This window comes from Petaurus breviceps, unplaced genomic scaffold (genome assembly GCF_028583685.1).
Source record: "Petaurus breviceps papuanus isolate PSGF00001 unplaced genomic scaffold, PetGlider_PUasm1.0 90504, whole genome shotgun sequence".
In the NCBI taxonomy this organism is placed as follows: domain Eukaryota; kingdom Metazoa; phylum Chordata; class Mammalia; order Diprotodontia; family Petauridae; genus Petaurus; species Petaurus breviceps.
Window position 1 is genome coordinate 79894 of NW_027187266.1, and position 23637 is coordinate 103530.

At 37.8% G+C, this 23637-nt stretch overlaps 1 pseudogene; it reads right to left on the bottom strand.

Moving 5' to 3' along the window:
- The window catches only part of LOC138141900 (large ribosomal subunit protein eL14 pseudogene), a 27945-nt pseudogene extending 4726 nt beyond the window's left edge, over positions 1-23219 (bottom strand).
- Between the last annotated feature and the right edge of the window lie 418 nt (positions 23220-23637).

The following is a 23637-nucleotide window of genomic DNA, read 5'->3' on the forward strand; positions in this document are numbered from 1 at the left end:
TCTCTCTCTCTCTCTCTCTCTCTCTCTCTCTCTCTCTCTCTCTCATTTTCTGACACACACGCACACACACATATATTCTTAAGTCTGGCAAAAGGTACAAGCTAGAAATGAACTGAGAAAGCATAGGGAATCCTACGGGAAGGAGAAAGAAAGAAGGCAGATTATCCTTTTTTTTCCCTTGGATATTTTGCTTGTCTTCAGTGGATCTAGGCACTATTTGGTGCTAGAGAGTTTAGAGAACAGCAGAACCCAAAGGGCACAGTGACCTATTCTTAGATGAGCAAAAATGAGATTTGTACCCACTGCCCAGGGATCCAGAAGACTATACAACCCAGTATACTACACCAGATTGCAAAGAAGAATTCCAGGATTTTAAGTACTTTCAATCTCAGAAGTACTGAGCTGTGTTCACTGCCTATTTTTATACAAGTGCCTCTATAAGATGAAATAATACATTGATTACCTGGGGGAAGGAGCTCTATGTAGAACTCAGATATCCACCATTTTTTGAATGTGTATGTTTTCTTCTGCTTTTATCACAGTCCCTCCATCCCTCATCCCATCTTCTTTTGTATTTTATTCTGAACTCTTGAGGATTGATGACACATTAAAGACTGAGAGGTAGTATTCAAAATATTTGATTCACAGAAAAGAGGTAATTTTGGATTGTGCAGTCTCTCTTGGTCACATTGCCTATTTAATAAAATATCCTGCAGCTAATGGAGGGTGCTGGAGAAAATGAAAACTCTATGCTTGTCTTCCTTCCCCTTCAATAAAACAAATTTACCACTACTAAGCAAGGTCACTCTGTTCAGCGTAGTGGTGGGAGATAGATCCCTTTTTTCAACAGAACTAATAAAAATCACAGTCAATTCTGGGATCCTATGAGGTCCTACATACAGGCTGTAAACCCTCATCCTCTCCACCTCCCATATGACAGATTAACTGATTAACTAGCTAGCTAGCTAAGTAACTAAGTAGCTAATTTGCTTATTAACTACTCCCTACAGAAAAAGCAACCTTCAAACTAGGGAGCGTAGGAAAGAAATGCTGGGCTGAGATGCTGGGGGGAAAGAATTATATAACTTTTCCAAAGAGATTTTTTGACTCCAAGACCAACAGTAATGAAAATGCAAACAATCTGGTTTTTATGTAGAGGGGCTAAGGTTCTAGCACCCTTAAGACACCTGACCAAACAGAAGTGACCCTTTTATTGATTTCATGTCCTTATTGTATTTAAAAATATATATTTCCCCCCAAAGAAACATCCTGCTTCAAGTCCATTTATCAAATAAGGGGAGGGAAGCTTGCATAGGGGCAAAGAGAAATTAAAACATTTTAGGGTTGTTAAGAAAAATAAGAGAGACAAAGACTGAGAGAGACTCAGAGACAAAGACAGAGAGAAAAATGATGGCCTTCCTATCTTGGAAATACAGGTTGTTTTGACCAGAGGGAATGGCCTTCTGCATGGTAGCAGCATACATATATTGATTGCCCCTTCTTCAGTCCTCCCTTCTTTTTCTTTCTTACAACATTATATTTTAAAATATCATATTTTATTTTTAATTACATTTTCTATTTTCATGCATTGATTTTTTTTCTCCCTTCCCTCCCCCACTCCCAGGGGGAAAAAACCCCAAACCTAAAACAAAACCCTTGTAACAAATAAGCAATAGTCAAGTAATACAAATTCCCATGTTGACCATACCAAAAAATGTGTTTCAACTTTATATTTAAGAGGCACTACAGAGCTGCCCATTCTGACCCACTGAGATTTCTCCATGAGTGATCCTTAGATGGACCTTGTCTTTCATTTTTTAAGATCTCCTTGTGTTTTCCCTCCTTTCTTAGTTGTTCCTACTATTAGTTTATAGGGATGGACTCGAAAAGAGGAAAGGCATGACTCCTGAAAAGGTAGGAAGGTGGCTTACCCTAATGGCAAAGTTGATCCGCTGCTTCTTACTGCTGTGCAAAGCCAGGAATCTGGTACTGACCGGATCAGGGTGACTCCAGTGTGTTCTGGAAATCAGGAGGGGAGAGACTTCCAAAGCAGAAAGTATCTCCCTGCTCCCTCAGAGCTCCCAGCAATTCCCTGAGAATTAGATAACAGGAAAAATAGATAAGAAAAGTGGTTCAGTAATTCAACAAGGGCTTCCCTTGATACATTAAGGGGTGAAGGAAAAATTTACAAGTGGACTTAAAGGAAAGGCAGGGCATTGGGTCTTCCATAGTGCCACTTCTGGACCTATACTGAGTCTGTCATTTTTAAGCAGACTGACGGCTGCTTTTGATTCCTTCTGAGGAGTGTATGGTCTTGAGAGGAATGCCTAACTTCCTATCCCCTGCTCCAACTCATCAGATCACTCAGTGGCATAGTGTGTACTGAAGAGAACACTGAACTGGGGAGTCAGAAAACTTTGATTTGAATCCGTCATGCCACTTGGGCACTCTCTTTTTAACACCAGTTTCCTCCTCTGTAAGATGAGGATAGGACTACTTGCTTTCTTTGTGTCACCAGATTGCTGTAAGTTCCAAAAGAACAAGAATGTGAAATGCTATTAAACTTTGAAATAAAACATGAATTGCAATTATTAGTCAGAAAAACTTCCCTTTGACTCCAGCTCTTTTTCTCCCTTTTGGGGACTAAATTGTGTTGTTGCAAAGCTCTAGGCTTCGTTTCTCCTTCTGATGGGAGCATAAGGAATGACCTAGTAGGGGATTCCCTAAGGATTATTGCTTATAATATATTTTGAGAAGCCCAATCTATATCTAAATATATCCCCACAGGCTTTCCAGGGTCCTGCTCTCCCCTCTTGTCTAAACTTGGCACTTTCCAAATGGTGTGCTTGGGGATTGTGGGTGGGGCTACTATGACTAGTTGTAAATTATTGCATTATTGTGTTTGTATAGCACTTAATAGGATTATAGATTTAAGGTCAAAATAGTCCCCAGAGGTCATCTTGCCCAACTCCCTCATTTTATAGGAAACAGAGGGCCAAAGAGGTTATGATTTGTTCAGGGTCACACAAGTTGTACAGGTGACAAAGTTTAAAACCAGGACTTCTGACTGAATCCATGGTGCTTTCTACTGTGCCACCCACAGTACCTCATTACCTCAGCCATGACCTTGTGAAAGGTGCAATATTTCTCCTACTTTACAGATCAGGAAACAAAGGTTTATTACTTGCTCAGGATCTTACAGAGAATGTAGAGCTGACCATGGCTAGAGACATGTCACTGAGGATTGGGGAGTGGGATTAGGAAAAAAGGGGGAAATAACAGGAAAAAAAATCATAGATTTTCTCTTTCTTTTTTTGCAGTACAGATTTTTTTTTAAATAAACATTTCGTATTATTTAATGAATGGAGCAGTATCACATAAAGAAAAAAAAAACTGTACTGGAAGTCAGAAGAATCAGAAGAACAGGATTGAGCCAAGATTCTTTCTAGATTCTTTTTACATTCTTTCATTATGTTTTTTTTTTCTAGAATTCTATCCATTAATTTATATAGGATTGTTAATTATTGAAGTTGCAATTCTATTCATTCATTCACAGAATTATAATATGTTAGAGATGGATCTTAATATGAAATCAAACCTGGTTTTACACAGGAGGAAATTAAGGCCTGGTAGGGGAAGGAACTTACCTCAGATCACAGAGTCACCCAGCTCGGGCCAGAACTCAGCTCTTTCCCTGGATTCTTTCTCTTAGACTATATAGTATATTCTTAGAAATGTGACAGTGGGAAATTTATTTTACTTCTACTTTACAAGGCTCAAATAAGATAACTGATAATTGAATACTCACACTCTAAGCCAGTCACTGTCTAGGCACAAATACCAGAACAATTATAAGATAGTATCTGCCTTCCATGAGCATACCTTCTGTTGAGGGTGGGAGGGGATAGCATCTATTCAAAGATAAGTAAATAAAAGATACATACAACATGAATACAAAGTAATTTGTTAGGAAAAGGAGAATGTTAAGAGATAGGGGAACTAACAACTGGAGAGTCAGCAGAAGACCTCTTGACCTGAATTGTGAGGACACCAAGCCATGAAGAGGTCAACAATTATGAGTATGGGGATGCTTGCTTACCTGTCTTAAGATGAAAAAGGCAGAAGATGGAATGTTGTGGACCAGGAAGGGCAAGTAGACTAGTTTACCTGTAACTTAGAGAATGGGTGAGGTAAAGTAATGAAAAATTACCCTGGAAAAAATAAGTTGGAGGCAGAATGTGAAGGGTTTTAAATGCTAAGCAGGGTAGAAGAAATGGGGAGTCGTTGAACTGTCTTGATCAGGGAAATGGTGAGACTTGTACCTTAAGAATAGGAGTGTGGTAGATGTACACAGGGAGACCAATTAGGAGGCTGTTTTCATAGGTTAGGCAAGAGATAATGAAGGCCTGATCTAGGGTAGCTGTGGCATGAATGGAGAGTAGACACATTAGAAGGATGTTTTATAGGTAGAGTGGAGAGGACTTGGAAACTCACTGGTTAAGGGGTGGGGAGTGAGAGTGAAGAGTTGAAGGTGAGACTCTTTTGGTAGGTTTTGTACCAGTATGAAGAGCAGAATGGTAGTTTTCATGACAGAAAGAGAGAAACTAAGAAGAGCAGATTTAGTTTGAGATGCATATGGCCCATCCAGCAGATCACCAGCAACCAGTTGGTGATGTCTTCCTGGAGCTCTGGAGAAAGATGAGGGCTAGATATGTTGATTTGTGAGTCATCTTTGTAGTTACAAGAATTAAAACAACTACCACAGAAAAAGTAGGTCATTTAGAGAAAGAGGGTAGAGAGAGAAGACCTAACCCACACATTGACCGCATGTGAGAGTGCTTTATAAACTGTAAAATGCCACCTGTATTTAAGGTGTTGTTATTATCACAAAGTGTGTTCATATGTTATTACTCAGTTTTCCCACTGAAACACTCCCTTTCCCCACCTCACCCCTCAATTTAGGAAGTGTATAAAAAAAGATCTTCATTTGAAACTATAGTAATAAATCATGTTGATCTAGTATACAGAGATTAAGTATACCTTCTGCCATATAAGATCAAGAAGCATTCCTAACTCTGAGGATATGAAGGCATGGCAATTTTCTCAAGAGAGGAAGGAAAGATTCAGAGGCTGTTTTTGTTTTGCTTTTTTTCAAAGCCTTCTGCTCTAAAGGTTGGAAATAATGCTTTAGCCTTCCTCAGAGACTGGAAATGGAAACAACATTGACAAACCATTGATTCATAGATCTGGAACTGAAAGGGACATCAGAGATCTGATAGTTTATCCCTCTCCTCAACTTAACAGATGAAGAAAGTGAGGCAATCAGAGGCAAAGTAACTTGTAGAAAGTCACACAGAGAGTGTCAGAGGTGGGATTTGAACCTAAGTCCTCTGACTCCAGATCTAGTAGTTTTTCTACTGTATTGAAGCAACAGCTAGGTAGTAGAGTAGATGACCTGGCCTGGACTCAGGAAGATTTGAGTTCAAATCCAGCCTCAGATACTTCCTAGTTGGGCAAGTCATTTAACCTCTATTTGCCTCAATTTCCTCAGCTACAAAATGGGTTTAATAATATAATAAAGGACCTACCTCAGAGGGTTGTTAAGATAAGATGAAATTATATTTGTACAGTGCTTAGCACAATTCCTAGCACATAGCAGGTGCTTAATCAATGTGTATTCTCCTTCTCCCCTACTATTCTGCATCCTGCAATAGCATCCATTTATTCCTATATCGATTTGAACAAGTAGGAGTAGTTCCTTGTTTCTAAAGGACAAAGTACAGAGAGAAGTAAGAGCAAGGCTAAAGGTTTTGAAGTTGAGCATGAGTTAAACTTGGTTCTTCTTGGTCTTTGACATCTAAAAAGTTGCTGAAAGAAAGTATACTTTTTTTTTTTTTGCCTTTTGGAGGGCGATTGGGGTTAAGTAACTTGCCCAAGGTTACGTGGCTAGTTTTTTTGTGTGGGTGTTAAGTGTCTGAGGCCGGAACTGAACTCGGGTCCTCCTGACTCCGGGTTGACCCTTTACTCACTGAGCCACCTAGCCGCCCTGAAAGTATACTTTTTTAATTGAAAAACCAAACATGGTAATTTTGTGAGCAAACCACATGAAACAGAATACGTTTTTATGTTCCTAAAATAAATGATCTAAAAAGGTTGCTGAAACAAATATCATACCTATTTCCAATTTCTAAATGTTCCTTTTCAAAAGATGGGGGGAGGGGCTTCCCTCTTCCCTACCCCCCTCCCAATATTTAAAACTGTATAGAAATTTCAGATCTTCTAATTTGCATTCCAGTGCTAATTTCCACAACCCACCTGGCAAACATTTCCCCTGGGAGAAGCTGAAAGTCCTCTAATCCTGCTGTGATCATATCATCAGTTTGAGTGGACTACCTGACATCCTGTACGAGTAAGTTTCAAAGCTGATTATGGAGAAAGAGTATGAACATGTCAGCAATAAATCTGGGGACAGATTCTGAAGGTTCAAGTGGGGACCATTGGCTCTCTGTACCTATGAGAGGGAGAGAAGGAGAGAGAGAATGTGTGTGTGTTGGCAGGGCTGTAAGTGGGTCCTCCTGACCTTTGAGGATGAGGTGTATAGGAATACAGAAAGCAAAGTTCATTTTTTCTACAAAAATGCCCAGGTTTGTCTACAGGTCTCTAAATATAGCAAGCCTGGCAGACCAAAGTCCTGTCATCTTGATGTACAGCCCTTTCCCACCCATTCAGAGTTATTAGTGTTCTGAAGGGAAAATAATTGCCATTCATTTATCTTGAATATATTTTGCATATACTTAGCTATGCATATGTTTTCTCTGCAGTAGAATATAAGTACATTGAGGGTAGAGACTGTTTAATTTTTTGTCTTGGTATCTTCAGCACCCAGTATCATAATGTCTGGCACATGTTTATTAATGGATTGACTGACTTGGTGAAACAATCCAATCAGGGGTCATTCAAGACACATGACCAAAATGAAGCTAAATATGACTCTGAAGACAGACAAACTATATAGGAATTTTCAGGGGTCAAATTTAATGGTCCTCAGCATGATATGAAAAAAAATCTACCTTACAATATTACATGAGTATCCTTCTAGTGCTACATAGGTGGTATTTTTGCTGTTATAAGTCCATTTTTATTGTATTGGTGATAACTTTCCAACAACAAGTGAGTAGTATGTAAAAGGTCTCCTCTCCTCCCCAATGGAGCATGCTCAGTCACTATTTTGGGTTATGGATGACCATCTGAAAGATTTAGGGTGCTTGCTTCTGGCCATGTGTGACTTATAGTAGACTTGCACTGTGAGATACCTTTGAATTTCATTATTTTATATGGAATCAAAAAAGTTGATTACTCAGTGGGTATAAAAAAGGAATAGCCCATCCTCTCACTTCTATTTTCCTTTTGGGCTAAAAATCTTGCAAGATTGTTTTGATTTGCATCCCAAGAGTCTCATGGGTCCAGAGGTAGCTGGCCCTATTCTCCCACATGGCTGCCATGTGGCCATGAGCATACTCAATAATTCTGCCTCCTCACTGCACTGTCTTCCTTTAAGTCCCAACTAAAATCCCATATTTTACAGGAAGCCTTTCCCAACCCCTCTTAATTCTAGTGCCTTCCTGCTGTTAATTATTTCCTATTTATCCTGTATATAGCTTGCTTTGTATATATTTGTTTTCATATTGTTTCCCCATTCGATTGTAAGTTCCTTGAGGGCAGGTACTGTCTTTTTCCTTTTTTTTTTTTTTGTATCCCTGGCACCTCCCACAGTGCTGGACTCATAGTAGGCATTTAATAAGTATTTGTTTATTGACTGATTAAAAGATATGTCTTGTCTGGACAAGTTTGAGTCTGGGTTTTGAGCTGCCTCTTTTCTGTTTGTTCTTTTATGATCTCTGGTAAACTAGTAGTATGAGATAGCTGTGTACAGGGTTGGAGGTGACTTTTTGAGTTTGAAAGGTCCAAGAGTCCTATTCAGATAGTTATAGCAGTGAAAGAAACAGTTGGTTTCTGCAGATGAAGGAGTGGTTGACTGTGGAAGTGACTGAGCACAAAATTCAGAAGAGGTTAGCGTTTCGAGTAGAGTGGTAGTACATAGTCAAAATCAAAGGTAAAATGTCTAATCAGCAATTGCATAAAATGCTTCATGTTCTGATGAAGGTTAGGTCTCTTCTTTGCACTAGATTGTACCACTAGTTATAAATTTATTTACTGAATTCTACTTTGTTAATGTGCATTTGTAGGCTTTAATGTTTAGCATTTGGGGGGTATATATGAATAAATTACCTTTTCCTTGTCTGTTTTGTATTGTACATCAAATATCTTTGTACTTTACCTTTCTGAGGAGATGGTAGACCTGAGTCAGTAATTAAAATTATCACTAGGAGCACTTGGTGGGAGACCTGATGAGCTAAAGAGTGTGAGAAGAGGGAGCCCCTAATGAGAGACAGACTGCCCCAGGAGTTAACTTAACTGATCTGAATGCCTGGGTAGAGAACAAATAGTGGCTGTAGTACTCTCAGACCATGTGGTGGGCTGCAAAGGTGATTTTATTCATTATCTCATTATCAGAAACTGAGGCTCATAGAATATTTCATGATTTGCTAAATTTAGGTAAAAGAGCCAAAATTAGACCTCAGGTCCTCTGACTTCCAAATCCAAAATTCTTTCTACTGTACCACCTTGTCATCAAAGTTATCCTTGCTGGAGCAATCTTACAGTGAGCAGTATTAATTAAAAGGGTTTTTCAGTCAACCCTTGGCCAGGATCTAAGATGAAGAAATCACTCACAAATTCTGTGACAATCAGGTAAGTAAACTGGGACCCAGAATGACCATGTGACATACCCTTGTCAGACCACAGTTAACTTCCTTTTTCCAGAAGGTATTCAATTAAAATTACCAACATAACAGGGCTTCATCAAATCATCTCTAAACTTAAACTCCACCCCAAAATATATGTGATCTCTCTAGACAGGGTGTTCCAAGGATTCTTTAAAGCAGGACACCCAGTATTATATTCTAAGTCCCGGTGGACAAATATCATTGTTCATTATACTTGGTAGAATGTACCTTACATCCTTTAAAAATTTTCATTTGATCAGGATGATAATGTTCAATATAGAATCAAAATGGCTCAAAGAAAACAGCAAAAAAATTATGGCATTATCTGACTGTGTTCTGGGTGTTGAGGATATGGTGTAAGGGGAGGAAAGAGGCTGAGAAATAATCTAGTCACCTCAGAGACCCTTTAAGCAGTTACAAGAAAGCACTGTTGAATATCATTATTGCCATCCCTCCCAAGGGGAAAATCATCCACTCTTTACAAATAATCCATCCCAAAATATAGCCACTACCACTCTGAGTCTTAGCTTCTCCACTTGTGAAGTTAGTGGGTTGGACCAGATGACCACTAAGACTGTTTCTGACTCCAAATCTGTGATTTCTTGACTTGGATTTAACCCCAAAAGTATTTCTTTGGAGATATGTAAGGTTGTTAAGACATAGCAAACCCTACTATCATTCATGGAAGAGTTGAAAGTTCGTCTACCTAGAGTGATGATGTGGCCTGTCATTCAGAATTTAAAGGCTAAGTGGGGCGTAACACAGTCATTGATTACTTACTAGTTATATTCCTTATTCTGTTGAAGCCTGTCCTTTGCTGTGGACATTGGAAATTCTACTGGCTCACTTTCAGAGGCCAGCATAGAGAGGATAGCTCCTTCTAGTCAAGTACTTCCTTCCAAGAATCCAGGTCATGCAATTTGACTTGGGAGCAAGTCCCAGTCCCTGAAACCTATCCCTTAAAATAAGCTTGCACAACATACGGCCCATGGGCCACTAGAGGTCCAACAAAGGATTTCAGGCAGCCTGCGGAAAATGTGGAGTTTATTGAAAGTAAAGATATTAAGAGTGCCTTCTACTAGTTTCTATTGTGCCCATCCTGTAATTTGATGTGTGGGTTGCCACTGCTCACACACTCCTGTTTGTCATGTGACCCTGGACAACCAATCATGGTCAGTCTGTTTCTAGTCAGAGAGGTCCCGGTGTCTGATCTTGATGCATATTTGGCCGCTGAACCCAGATGGTTCTGGAGAAGAAAGTGAGGCAGGTGACTTTGCACAGCCCTCCCTCACTCAAATCAGAGTCAACTGCAAGTCATATCATCTCCCTGATGTCATGGTCATTTTTGAGAATGAAGGACAAAAATACAGCATTATCAGAAACTTAAATAAAAGTTAACAAACCAAGATAACTCTCTCCTGAGTTCCAGCTCTGTATTCTTACCTATCCATTGTACATTTCTTGAACTATCCTCAAAAATACATTTGCCTTTTCTCCTAGAGGTCTTTATGGTTGTTAAAGTGGGAAATCTCTTTGCCTTTACCTCATTCACTCATTTCTTTCTCCCCCCCCTCCATTTTCAAATAAGTTTTTACTGATGAATTTTGCTTTTGACATAATAATAGTTTTCTCCAGTATTCTTCCCTCTCCCCCTCTCAGTGCATCATTCCCTATTCAAAGGGTATTTTTTAAAGAAGAAAAAAAGAAAGAAAAAGAAGGAAATAATCAGTGTAACTAATTAATATGTTGAAAAAAATCCGAATATATTGTGCAATGTGTAATACTTATGGGCCTTATATCTTTGCAGAGAGGTGGGGAGGGAGTGGCTTCTCATAACTTCTTTCAAGATATCCTTGTTTTTTTTTTATAATTTTACTCACTAATTTCTATTTGTGGGCACTAGTCTTATGTAGCATCAATAGCACTTTATTAAGTTTGCTTATGCCCTCAGAAGAAGGTTGGGTGGGCTTTTCATCTTTCTTCTTCTCTCAAGCATCTTCGACTCTTCTTCATGTGACCAAGAGAATCTCTCAGTCTGGTCATTTAAGCATAACTTTCACTCAGGCAGGTTCCGCACTCTCATTGGTTTTCTTTTCAGTTTAAAAAGCTAAAGCTTGTTGTTGGCAGCTAATGCTCCCTCAGAGAATGAAGGCTGACTTTCATAATCAATCTAAGCAAGACAGATGATGTGCTAAAGTCACCATTTCCTGTTATTGGTAAGAATTTCATTTTATTATTAGCGTACACTTGAAATGTTTACAATTATCTAAAACTATGAGATGCAATTAAAAAAAAATGACATTGTCCTGGGATGTGGGCACCTGTACTATGAGTCATCACAATGAAACCACAGGAAAAGTATAATTGTTCATTAGACTCCAGTTGTGTGTCCATTCTTCTAACTCTTCTAGTGGAGTGACAGTTGAGGAATTGGTGAGATACAAATAAAACCAAATGAAGCCAAGATTAGAAGGAAAGTAGAAAATTTGGGGGAAAATTTTATAGACAGTTTCTTCTATAAAGACTTCATAACACAAACATATAGGGAACTTTGTCAAATTCATAAGAATGAGTCATTCTCCAGTAGATATGAATGGGCAGTTTTTGGAAGAAATCAAAGTTCTCTCTCTCTCTCTCTCTCTCTCTCTCTCTCTCTCTCTCTCTCTCTCTCTCTCTCTCTCTCTCTCTTTCTCTCTTTCTCTCTCTCTCTCTCTCTATATATATATATATGTGTGTGTGTGTGTGTGTGAAAATACTCTAAATCATTATTGATTAGAGAAATGCACATTAAAACAACTTTGAGATACCATCTCACACCTATCAGACTGGCTAAAGTGATCTAAAGGGAAAAAGGCAAATATTGTAGGGGATGTGGAAAAATTGAGACATGACTATACTGTTGGTGGAATTGTGATTCAACCATTTTGGAGAGCAATTTGGATTTATGCTCAAAAGTTATAAAACTATGTATACCCTTTATCCTAATAATACCACCATTAGATTTGTTTCCCCAGGTGATCAGAGAAAAATGAAAAGTATCTGTATGTCCTAAAATATTTCTAGCTGCTCTCTTTGTGGTGGCAAGAAACTGGAAATTGAGGAGATATCCGTCAATTGGGGAATGGCTGAATAAATTGTGGGTATATGATTATGATGGAATACTACTTACTCTGCAGTAAGAAATGATGAGCAGGTTGATTTTAGGAAAACATGGAGAGACTTGTATGAAATAATGAAAAGTGAAATAAGCAGAACTAAGAGAATATTGTATATAGTAACAGCAATATTGTTTGAAGAATAAATTGAAGGACTAAGCTATTCTGAGTTATATCAATATTCAAATCAATTACAAAGGAAGAAAGATGCTATCCACCTTCAGAGAAAGACCTACTATACAGAACTATGTATTTTATAGTTTCACATATATCTGTATCAAATAATGGCCTTCTCTAGTACAGGGTTTGGAGATGGGAGGAAAATAGCTTGGAACTCAAATGTAACACCAACCTCAACAACAAAAGAATTTGAGGGTCTGGGGGAAACCTGCTAGCAAACAAAGGAATTCTCTCTACAATGTTCCTGACAGGTGGCCATCAATCATTTACTTTTCTTATTGGAAAACTCACTACTTTAGTGGGTGTATCATTTATTTTTTTGGACAGCTCTTATTGTTCATAAGTTCTTTTCTGTCATGAGGCCCAAACCTACCTCTTTCTAACATCCACCATTGGTTCTATTTTTCTTTTCCTCCTTTATCCCTGTAACAAAGAATGTCTAATCTCTTTTCCAAATATCATCATCTTTCAAATATTTTAATAACGCTAACCTATTTCCTCCTTTACCTGATTAAATCTTCAGGCTAAATACCTCCAGTTCTTTCAACTATTCTTTTACTGTGAGGACCTTCAGCATCCTGGTTGCTTGCCTCTACATACATATGCTGGATTGTCAATGTTCTATCTTAAATGTGGTATCCAGAATTGGTCATATCCCATCTGGAGTACTATCACTTCCTTTGTTGTGGCCTCCATGCTTCTGTTAATATAACTCACACCAAAATTAACATTCTTGGTTGTCTCATCACAGTGTGGATTCATTGACCTTAAAATTTCACTAAAAACCCTCATCCCATTTCTATATGAATTACTGTTGACTGTGGTTAAATGCTCCCCTGTTCTGTAACTATGCAGCTGATTAAAAAAAAACTACTATAAATGTATTGCTTTATATTTATCCCCACTAAATTTTATCTTGTTAGTTTTGGGTCATAGTCTGTTGAGGTCTTCTTGAATTCAGGTCCTGTTTTCCAGTATATTATTAGCTCTCCCTACCAAATTGATTGTCTGTAAATGAAATAAGAGCGTCTTTGTTCTCCCAATGGTCGATCAAAATGTTGGATAGGATAGGGTTGAGCACTAGAATCCTTTTTCCATGAACTAATCCACTAATCAGCACTCTCTGGTATAGTTGTTCAACCAACTATGAATGTAACTAGCCATGTTACCATCCTGGCCAGATCCCTCTGTCTTATCAATGAGAATATTGTGAGTCTTGGTCAAATAACTTGCTGAAATCCATATCCACTAAGTTCACAGAATTGTCAAATCTTGTCATTTCTTTTTCTGTCTCCATAACATCTCTTGCATCTTCATTTCCTCTCTGCTAACATAGCCATCACCTTAATTTAGACCCTGATCACCTTCAGTAAGGAGTATTGCAAAAGCCATCTATTTGTTCTCCCTTCCTAAAGTATTTCCTTACTCTAAATTATCCTCCCCATAAATCCCATAGTGATTTTTCTAGGTAAAGCTCTGGTCATGTCATTTTCCTTCTCAATAAACTCCAGTGACTTCTATTTGACTCAAAGATCAAATAAAAACAAACACTTGTTTGACATTTAAATCTTTTGAACACCTGACTCCTCTCTACCTTTCTAGTCTTACGTTTTATTCTTCTCCTCACATTCTTTAGTATAGCCATGTTGACCTACCCACTGCTCTGAGCACATGACACTCCATCTTCTGTCTCTGTCTTTGTACTGGCTAGCCTCCATGCCTGGAATGCACTCCCTCCTCTATACTTCTTGGCACCCCTGTCTTCCTTCATGACTTAGCTCAAGCACCACCTTCTACGTGAAACCTTTCCTGGTCCTTCTTGCTGCTAGTGCACCTCTCAAATTACCTTGTATTCAAAGAACATTCTGTAGATACTCACATACAAATAGGTTGTCTCATCCTTTAGGATGTCAGCTACTTGAGGGCAGACACTGTTTATGTTTGTCTTTGTAGCCCCAGAATTTAGCGCAGTGCCTGGAACATATTGCTTATTAGCGTTTAGTAAATTTTTGTTGTTTGATTGATTTGCTAGTCTATTAGCCTTGTCCATTTATATTATAATTAACTCACATTTATGTATTAATTTGTAGTCTACAAAATGAACTGGAAGCAAAGAATCCCATTCATAGGGGTATGACTAAATAAAATGTGGTACATATATTTAAATGGAATATTGCTTTGTCATAAGTAAAAATGAATATGAGGAATTTGGGGGGAAATAGGAAAACTTGAAAGAACTAAGATAGTAAACCAAGAAGGGCCAAGAAAAACAACAAACACAATCTTCACCAAAAAAATGTGAAAACAGAAAAACAAAAACAGCTCTCCCCCCAACTGTGTAATGATAATGATCAAGCTTATCCCTGAAAAATAGGTGAGAAAATGTACCTCCTTTTTGTTCCAGAGGTAGAAGACTAAGGGTGGGTACCATCCATTGCCTAAATAGTCATACTAAGTTGTTATGTTGGTTGATTTTGTTGAACTGACTTTTTTCCTTTTTCTTTTAATTTAATAATTAAAGTTTAATTTTAATTAAAATTCTTTTAATTTAATAAATTTAATCTTTAATTAAAATTCTTTTATTTTAATTTTTAATAATTCTTTCAGTTTTGTAATGGCCCATTACAAGAGTTGATTCCTTGGCAAGGAGACAGGTGAAACATACATCTGGAAATAAAGGTAATACAAAAGCCAACTATATAAATAAACATTAAAAATCTCTTAAAATCCATAATGTTTGCTTTACAACAATCTTAGTAGGTAGGTAGGGTGAGAATTATTAACCCTATTTAACTGGCAAGGAGACAGGCTCGGAGAGGTCACTTGAGTCCTTCAATATAAAAAAATATTATGGGCTATATTAAAACTCAGTTCTTTTGTTCTATTTATAGCTATCTTTCTGGTACACTAAGCAACTATTATCACATGCAATATTACATCATAGAACACGCTTACTTTTATTATCATTTTCCTTTCTATTTGTTTTAATCGGACTTATCAAGAACTCTGACTTATCCATGCAATGACTCCCTAATTTATCCTCCCCTAGTATCTATCAAACTTGTATCTGACTAAAATGGTAGCCTTGAGCCTCAAACTCCAAAAAGTTTGGGTGTTGTCAGAGCAGGAAGGGAAGGACCAGTTCCTAGGATGAGTCAACTTCTTTCTGGGGTAAAGTCTTCTCTCAGCAAGGTGAATGAACCCAGTTCTTCTTCCAAGAGAGCCCTGCTCATCACCTCATCATGGTCACGTGGAGAGGAATTTGTTTACCTCCAGTCAAGGTTTACTCCCAGAGAACATTATTTCCCTTTTTGGTCACAAGAGATCTTAGCTGGAAACTTGTAAGTCATCTTCATCATAGAATGACATTTCTTTCCTGGTAACTGAACTGACCAGTCCAAGGATACAATTCTTAACTTAGACTTTCTTACAAATCTTACTTGCTAGCTGTGTGACTTTTGATAGGTCTTTTTTTTTAAAACACAGTTTTCTCATCTGTAAATGGATGAGGGTTGGACTGGACAATTTTAAAGGTTATTTTTGGCTCTGACATTTTATAAAATACATACTTGGAAATTTGAGAGTTAAAGTGGCTTGGTAAAGGTGGAATCAATTCACCACCAGCAGGTAGGGAGAGTTAAAGATCCTAGATTGACATCATATTCCTAGTCATTTCCCCTTTTCCTTCTCCTTATACATCTGGTCTAGGAGTCTGGAGGAGCTGCAACTGAAGGCTTATGAAGATTCACAAGGGAAGAGAGGGTGACACTTTTGGAGGAATTAAGGTGTGTTGGATAAAGTGGTAGACTGGAAGTCTGTGAGACCTGGGTTTAAATCCCACCCCAAACAAAACATAGCTCTTTAGGTCTCAGTTTGCTCATTTGTAAAATTAGGGGGTTGAGCTTACTGACCTATAAGGTCTTTCTAACTCTAAATCTGTTATCATTAGGTAGCATCAAACACTCCTTTGTCACTGGGAGAGTGACTTGAAATACCCATGACTAATTCTATCCACAGTTAGGGATTGATTGATTATAATTCCTTTATGTAGTAATTTGCTTTATGACTTTGGACAAGTCATTTCCCCCTCTTAGTTTCAGTTGTTTCATTTATAAAATGGAGCAATTAGATTAGATGATCTGTCTCTTCTGGTCCCAAGGGTCTATATTTCATAATATAAATTAGAAATCACAAAATGTGATTAAGCATGGAGAATAAATCCTTGAAAGGCCCTCCTGGTTCAACTCCCTCATTTTATAGTTGAAGAAACTGAGTACCAGAGAGGTGAAAAAAAACTTTTCCCAAGGCCAATTCATTGAGTTAATGTCTTTAATGATGATGGATCATTATTGTTTTTACCATAGCATCTCATTTATCTGAAGCCCAATTATCTGATAACTACCCCTATCAGGAACAAAGGAAGTAAGTGAAAAAGCCTGCTGAGCAGCCAAAAATAGCTTTTACAAAGTCCATGAACTAAAAGCTCATGCATGCTATTCACAGGACAGTCTGTTGGGCCCTTGCTGACAGTTATTTTTGGTTTGGATATGTTGATAGCAAGCTTGGCTATCTGATTTTCAAGTTAATCGAAGATTAGAGAAAGCAGATTATAGAAAGGAGGAGAGAGACTGTCAGAGACAGGTACTTGGATTGATGGAAGGGAAAGCTGACAAGCCTGACAAGAGCAGTAACAAGAAGAAAAAAATCACTAATACTGGAACTCACAAGGCTCCGGAGTCAAAGACCATTAAATGTGAGGGCAAAAGGTTCTACCCACTCCAGGAGGATTCAGGAACATCTCAATAATACTATTACATGGATATTACAGTGATAATTTTCATCACGATGACTCTGATTGCTCAAGAAAATAAATATATTACATTCAGTGTACTCTACTTAAGGCAGGGAAAAACATCATATTTTAGATAAAATTGTTTCAGGTAATTAATGATAACAATTGTAGTAATAACATTTGGTCATGAAGGTTTGGTGCTTAAAGGGTTATAAACTCTCAGTTCTACAGATGACTCAGCTAGATGGAAAAGTTCATTCCCCAAATGTCTTAATATTTAAGGTTTTGTGTTCATTGAATACTTTTCCCTTCAGGTCCTGAAAGGATTCCCCACCCTTTTTTTTCCTTTTTATTTTATTTTTCAATTAGCAAGCATTAAGCTTTCCTCCCCTCATTTAAAAAGAAAAAAAGAAAAACATCTTTGTAATACATATACCATAGTCAAATAAAAACAAATTCCCACTCTGTGTTTGTCTGACTGCATCTTGAATCCATCATCTCTATTAGGAGGTGGATTCAACCATCATCAGTCCTCTATGAATATGGTTGATAATTTTATTGATCAGAGATATTCACTCTTTCAAAGTTGTTTGTCTTTCCATTACTGGTGTGTGTGTGTGTGTGTGTGTGTGTGTGTGTGTGTTTGTATAATCTTGTTCACTTCCTTCTGTATGGATTTTCACAGGTCTTCTTAAGTATCTCTGAGTCTATCTCTTTAATGATTTCTTATGGCATAATTGTATCCTATTAAATTCATATATTAGAATTTGTTCAACCATTCCTAATTTATGGAAATTCCTTTAGTTTCTAATATAGTTCTTTTTCCTCTTTCTTCATTCTCTTTGAGGCATAGGCCTAGTACAAGTATGAACTGAAAGGATTTGATTCATTCATCCTGCTGATCCTTTCATACGTGAAAAAACTCAATCCCAGGAGGGTATTAGGATTTGAATTTACAAAGACACAAAGTTGGAAACCTTAATCGATTTACTTCTAGGATGGACTTTACAGGAGAGTTTCATTGATTTCAACTTTACCATAAGTGGCAGAGTGTAGCAAGTTATCAGGTGTAACAGAGAATGGAATAAGGCTTAGATACATGTATTGAAACAAATGTGTTTATTCTGCAGCCATCCCTTTTCCCCCTTCACTGTTGGCAGGGGTAACTTCTAGACATTTCTATAGGATCTATTTATGAATGGCCAGAACCAAAAAGGGGACAATTTGGTCACGCCTAGAAGGTAGATAAAACTTCAGGGAGCCTGTAAAGGGATCTGGAGATAAAGTTCTCTATCTGGGTAGGTAACACCCAATTACAACAGAGCAGTGTTGACTTACACTTTTCCTTATCAAGGAAATCAGGCATTCATGTAAATCAGAAAAGGATTTGGTGGATGTCAGCTCATTTGATTTTCTAGCTGGGACAGGTATGGTTAAACAAAATATAGATTCTTCTTATCTACAGTGGCGACTATTGCTCTGGGTCCCCCCTACCTCCCTCTACTTCTCCTGACAACCTCTATAAAAACAAGTTTCTTATCTAGAAACTATAATACTTGAGCACAGGCCTCAGTGGACATTAAAGTCACTCTGCCAACGCCACAGGTCAGGCTCAACTGGAGTCATTTTAGTAGACAGATGATTTTTTCTTATCTCCAATTGTCTTGGCAGTAAAATGTCTCTCTGTCTTGAGATGCTTGTTTAGACTACGTTCTGGAGCAGGGAGCAGGTAGGGTGTCTCTCTGTTCTCCAGAGAGCCTTTTAAATCTTGAAAGTTTAAAATGGGCTGGCATACAATCTTTCCCTTTGGATTAAAAGTATTTTTAAGGGAAAAAAAATCTCATATCTTTTACATGTCCAGCTGGCAGTTTAAGATTCAGGAATTTTATGGGGAAAGGATAATACAAGTATAATTCTGCCAGTATGAAAATACTGCTGAGCAGCAGACTTTGGATTATAGCTATGAAAGAACTAGACTTGGAATCCGGCTCTGGGTTCTAGTGGGGACTCTGCTATTTATTACCTAAATTTACTAAACACGAACAGCTCACTTCCTTTTCTTCGCCTCCATTTCTTCCTGGGTAAAATGAGAAGACTGGACTAAGTGACTTGTGAGGTTCCTTCCAGCTGTAAAAACCTCTAGCCCCAAGATCTTAAGTGTCCTAGAGAAAGGATAAGGAGGAAGGATAAGCATGGGGAGGTAAAAAGACAAAGAGGACAGAAAGGGAATTTCAACATAAGTTTCTGGGTGATTCTGGTTGTCATAGGCTTGCTAGTTTAGAACTGGGAGGGGCCTTAGAGGTCACAAGTTCAATATTAATTTTACAGATAGGGAACCTAAGTCACAGAGATGTTAGATGACTCATCCAGGGTGAGACAGCTACTAAATATCTGAGGTAGGATTTTTACCTAGGTATTTCTGACTCCAAATCCAGCACTCTACCTACCCATAGCACCTAGCTGCCTTTTTATTTAGAGTGGCATATTATTTCCATAATGAACCCACTTATGACTCATATCCTCCAGAGACCCTTTACTTACTCACTTTGCTTTATCTCATTACTCTGTAACTTTCTACAGTTTCCAGATGAGCAAATTGAGTCTTAAGTGGCTTCTTCAGGGTCTATAGCTAGAAACACCAGGAGCAAGAAATACCAGAAGCACAAATTTTATGGTTTCCCTTTATTTCCTGATTTCTATTGCATTTTTTGTTTCTCCAACTAGATTATAGATTCTTTGATGACCAAGGTGGTCTGCCACTTCTTTTTATGTCATCCACATCATGAAGTCCTGACATGTATATTTAGTAAGTGCCTAATAAATGTTATTTGAATGACTGAATGTATACATTCTTATGGAGTGGGGAGACCAATGTGGTCACAGTCAGCAGTGGGATTTTTGGCTTCATGTCTTGTCTGTGCTTGGCTTAGATAGTATCCCAGGAGCTGGGAATGGCCGTATTCACAATAATGGGATCAGGGCAATGATGGACTAGAATACTAATCTATTTTTGAACATTTTCCTTCTGCTGACTTGAATTGGACTTCTACCCTTCATCTGCTTAGCTCCTCTTCATATATGAGATATATTAGCCCCCATTATGGAAAGTTATCAGAGAGAAAGGACTGTGATGGCTTCAAGATAATAGCATTGAATCCTCTGCTAACTAGAAAGAATATGAAATTATCTCTATCTCTTTTTCCAGGAAGATTCTCTAATTCTCCCCCTACTCCACCTTAATGAAGGAGCATAATGTCCCCAGGGAAATTGTTCCAAAGTTGAACTAACCTGCCAAGTTCTTCTGTTTTTAAACCACATTTCTCATTTTTACTTTTTTTGAGGTATTGTAGAGAAACTTTAGAACCATCTCTGGAGATATTAATGGGCACGGTCCTTGATCTTGATGGAAGGCTAAGGACTGGCTTAGAATTCTCAAATCATGGAATTTTGCAGTGGCTGAGACATTACATATTGTATCTGTATAATAGAATTAAATGTAACAGTGCCTACCCTGGCCCCCTACTGTCTAAAAGTCATGGATGTTATTTTTTACTCCTTCCCCAGAGTTCTCTGGTACACTTAAAAGGTTTGGTGGATAGTCTAGTCTTATTGAAGGGCAACTAAGTGGTGCAGTAGATAGAGCCAAGCTTGTAGTCAGGAGACCTGAGTTCAAATTTGACCTCAGACAAACCCTGTTTGCCTCAATTTCTTCATCTGTAAAATAAATTGGAGAAGGAAATGGCAAATCATCCCAATATCTTTGCCAAGAAAACCCCTAAATGGGGTCATAAAGAGTACAACACAACTAAAACAACTGAACAACAACAAACTTGTCCTATTGAGATTTCAGTTCAATATCAGGAAAGCACCCTAATAATTAGAGCATTGGCTCTCAAACTTTTTTGATCTCACAACCCCTTTATATTCTTGAAAACAAAGAGAACTCCTGAGAGCTTTTATTTATGTGGGTTATGTTTATTGATATTTATTACAAATTTTAAAATATTTATTCATTTAAATAACACATTTTTATGAAAAATAATTGCTTTCTGAAAAAAATTGTTGGGAAGAATATCATTGTTTTACATATTTTTTAAAGTCTCTTTACTGTTTAGCTGAAGGAACACAGTTGGACTCTCATACCTGCTCCTGTATGCAATCTGTTGCAATTAATTATTTTGGTTAAAGTATATGAAAAAAAGTATAAAGTATAAATGACTTTTCTAGGGCCACACAACTAGTAACTATCAGAGGTTACATTTGAACTCAGGTTTTCCTGACTCCCAAAGCATCTATCATGCCACTGAGCTGCTCCTCAATGGCTTCATGCAGATATGTAGTTGAAAAAGGGAGGAATATTTTAATATGCAAATAATGTTTTAATATTATGATGAAGATAGGTTTGACCTTGCAGATCCATTGAAAAGGTTTTGGGGACCCTAGGGGCCCTCAGACTGTACTCTGAGAATTCCTATGCTAGAGCTTTCCCAAAATCAAACTGAATGCATTAGGACAACGGTCTCCAAAGTGGCATGGAAATACTCCAGAGCATACACAAGACAATCTGTTGCTTTTTTGAGGTTTGAACTCATTCTTTCTTAGAAAAGGAGACTTAGAAGGGATATAATTACTTTCTTCAAGTATCTGAAGGACTTTCTTCTATAGAGAGGAGAACTGGGACCAATATTGTTTACACCTTCTACAGACTGTCACCCAGAGAACTCCAACCTGATGAGTTTTATCAATAAAGGCCCAGCTCTACTGAAGCCTTCAGTTACTAATGAGGAAAAATTTGTAGCTGAGATACAAGGCAGTTAATCACCGGGACTGACTCAAATACAACTCTATGACTCTCTTATGAGTTATCACCCAACAGTCTCTCTCCCATCCTTCCCTCCATTGCTATTGGCCTGATCCTCTGAGCAAGCTCCCACCATCCTTTCTTCTGTGCCAAATAAGGTCATTCAAGGTAGTTATAACCATGAGCCAGGTGCCCATGACATCTGTGTAGACATTAATGGAAGCTTTCCCCAACCCACACTCAGTACATACCTGCTCTCCCTTCCTTGCAATCTTTTCATCACCTCACTATACCACCCATTGGTTGGCTCTGTGTGCCATGATAGAGCCTGAGAACATTACCTAACTTTCTATTTTTGGTGGGAGAAAATGGTTTTTCAAATTGAAATTCATCTGCTTGGATAGCTACATGGATTAAATTAATTGAATAATTGATTATGATGATGATGATAATAATAATATTATTAATACAAGTTATTACTCATAAGTTCATTTTATCCCCATAATATAATGAAGCTATTCAATCATATTACTCTCTTGAAAAATATTATTATATTCTAGTGAGAGCAAAAGTCTTTTTGTTTAAATAAAATAAAATAATTTTAAACTATTATTTATCTTATCTTTATCTCATCCATCAAAATGTCTATTTTCTGTAATATGTGACATATGTAATATTAGTATAGTAATACATGTTTATTATTTATTCATCCATCCATTCATTCATCAATCTATCTATCTATCGATCGATTGGTCTGTCTGTCTATCTAATTTATTTATTTATTTTCATGTGTAGCAAAACCTTTATTTGATTTCTGTCAGCCTCTTCCTTTTTGGCCTTTGGAGCAGCTGCTCTCTGGGTGGGTGCCTTCTGGGTAGGTCCCTTCTGAGGGGGTCCCTTCTTGGTTGGGACCTTCTGGCCAGAGACTTTCTGACCCTTCTGGCCCTGCTGGCTCTCAGCCTTCTTCAAGGGGATCTTCTTGGCAGAGACCTTTGTGGCAAGTGCCTTCTGGACAGCTCCCTTCTTGGGATACCCCTTCTGGGTGGATGCCTTCTGGAGCTTCTTCACTTCACATTTGATAATTCTGTTTCTTATTTTCTTGGCCTTCTTGACTTTGTAGCAGTCAAAACCAGTCATCTTAGCTTTCCTTTCTTTGGCTTCAATCTTCTTGGCCCATCTTGTATCTTTTTTCCGTTTTGTATTGATCTTTTCTTTCTCCTATGCAGCCCGGACATACTTCTGACGAACACTGGGAACTTGAGCATGAAGTGTCTAAGTTGCATACACTTAAAAAGCATGACCTTCCTCCTCACACCACTGAAGGAGCCATCAACCAAAGTCCTGCTCTGATCGATAATATCCACAATGGCTACCAGCTTGCTGGCATGTGGCACAAAGGAGATGTAGGCTACCATAGCAATTTCCACATAGGGCTTGAATATCATGTTGGCAGTGCCAAACAAGAAGGAAATGTTTATAATTTACATGTATATATATATATATATATATACACACACACACACACATACACACACAGAGGCACTATGCTAAAAAAATTTTGTTGATAAGGGTGTTCAATTAAAAAAAGTTTAGAGAATACTGACTTAGGAGTCAGTGAGTTACTTATGACTAGAAGTCCAAACTAGATGACTACTTGCATATCTTTATAGATGAGATTCATAATCTGGATTGAGGTTGCACTAGATTCAGGGCTTTTTAACCTGGAGTCCATGAACTTGTTTTTTTTAAAAAGTGATTATTTTATTATAACCAGTTTCCTTTGTAATCCTGTGTTGATCATGCTATACATTTAAAAATACTATTTTGAGAAGTTATCCACAGGCTTCAATAGACTGCCAAAGG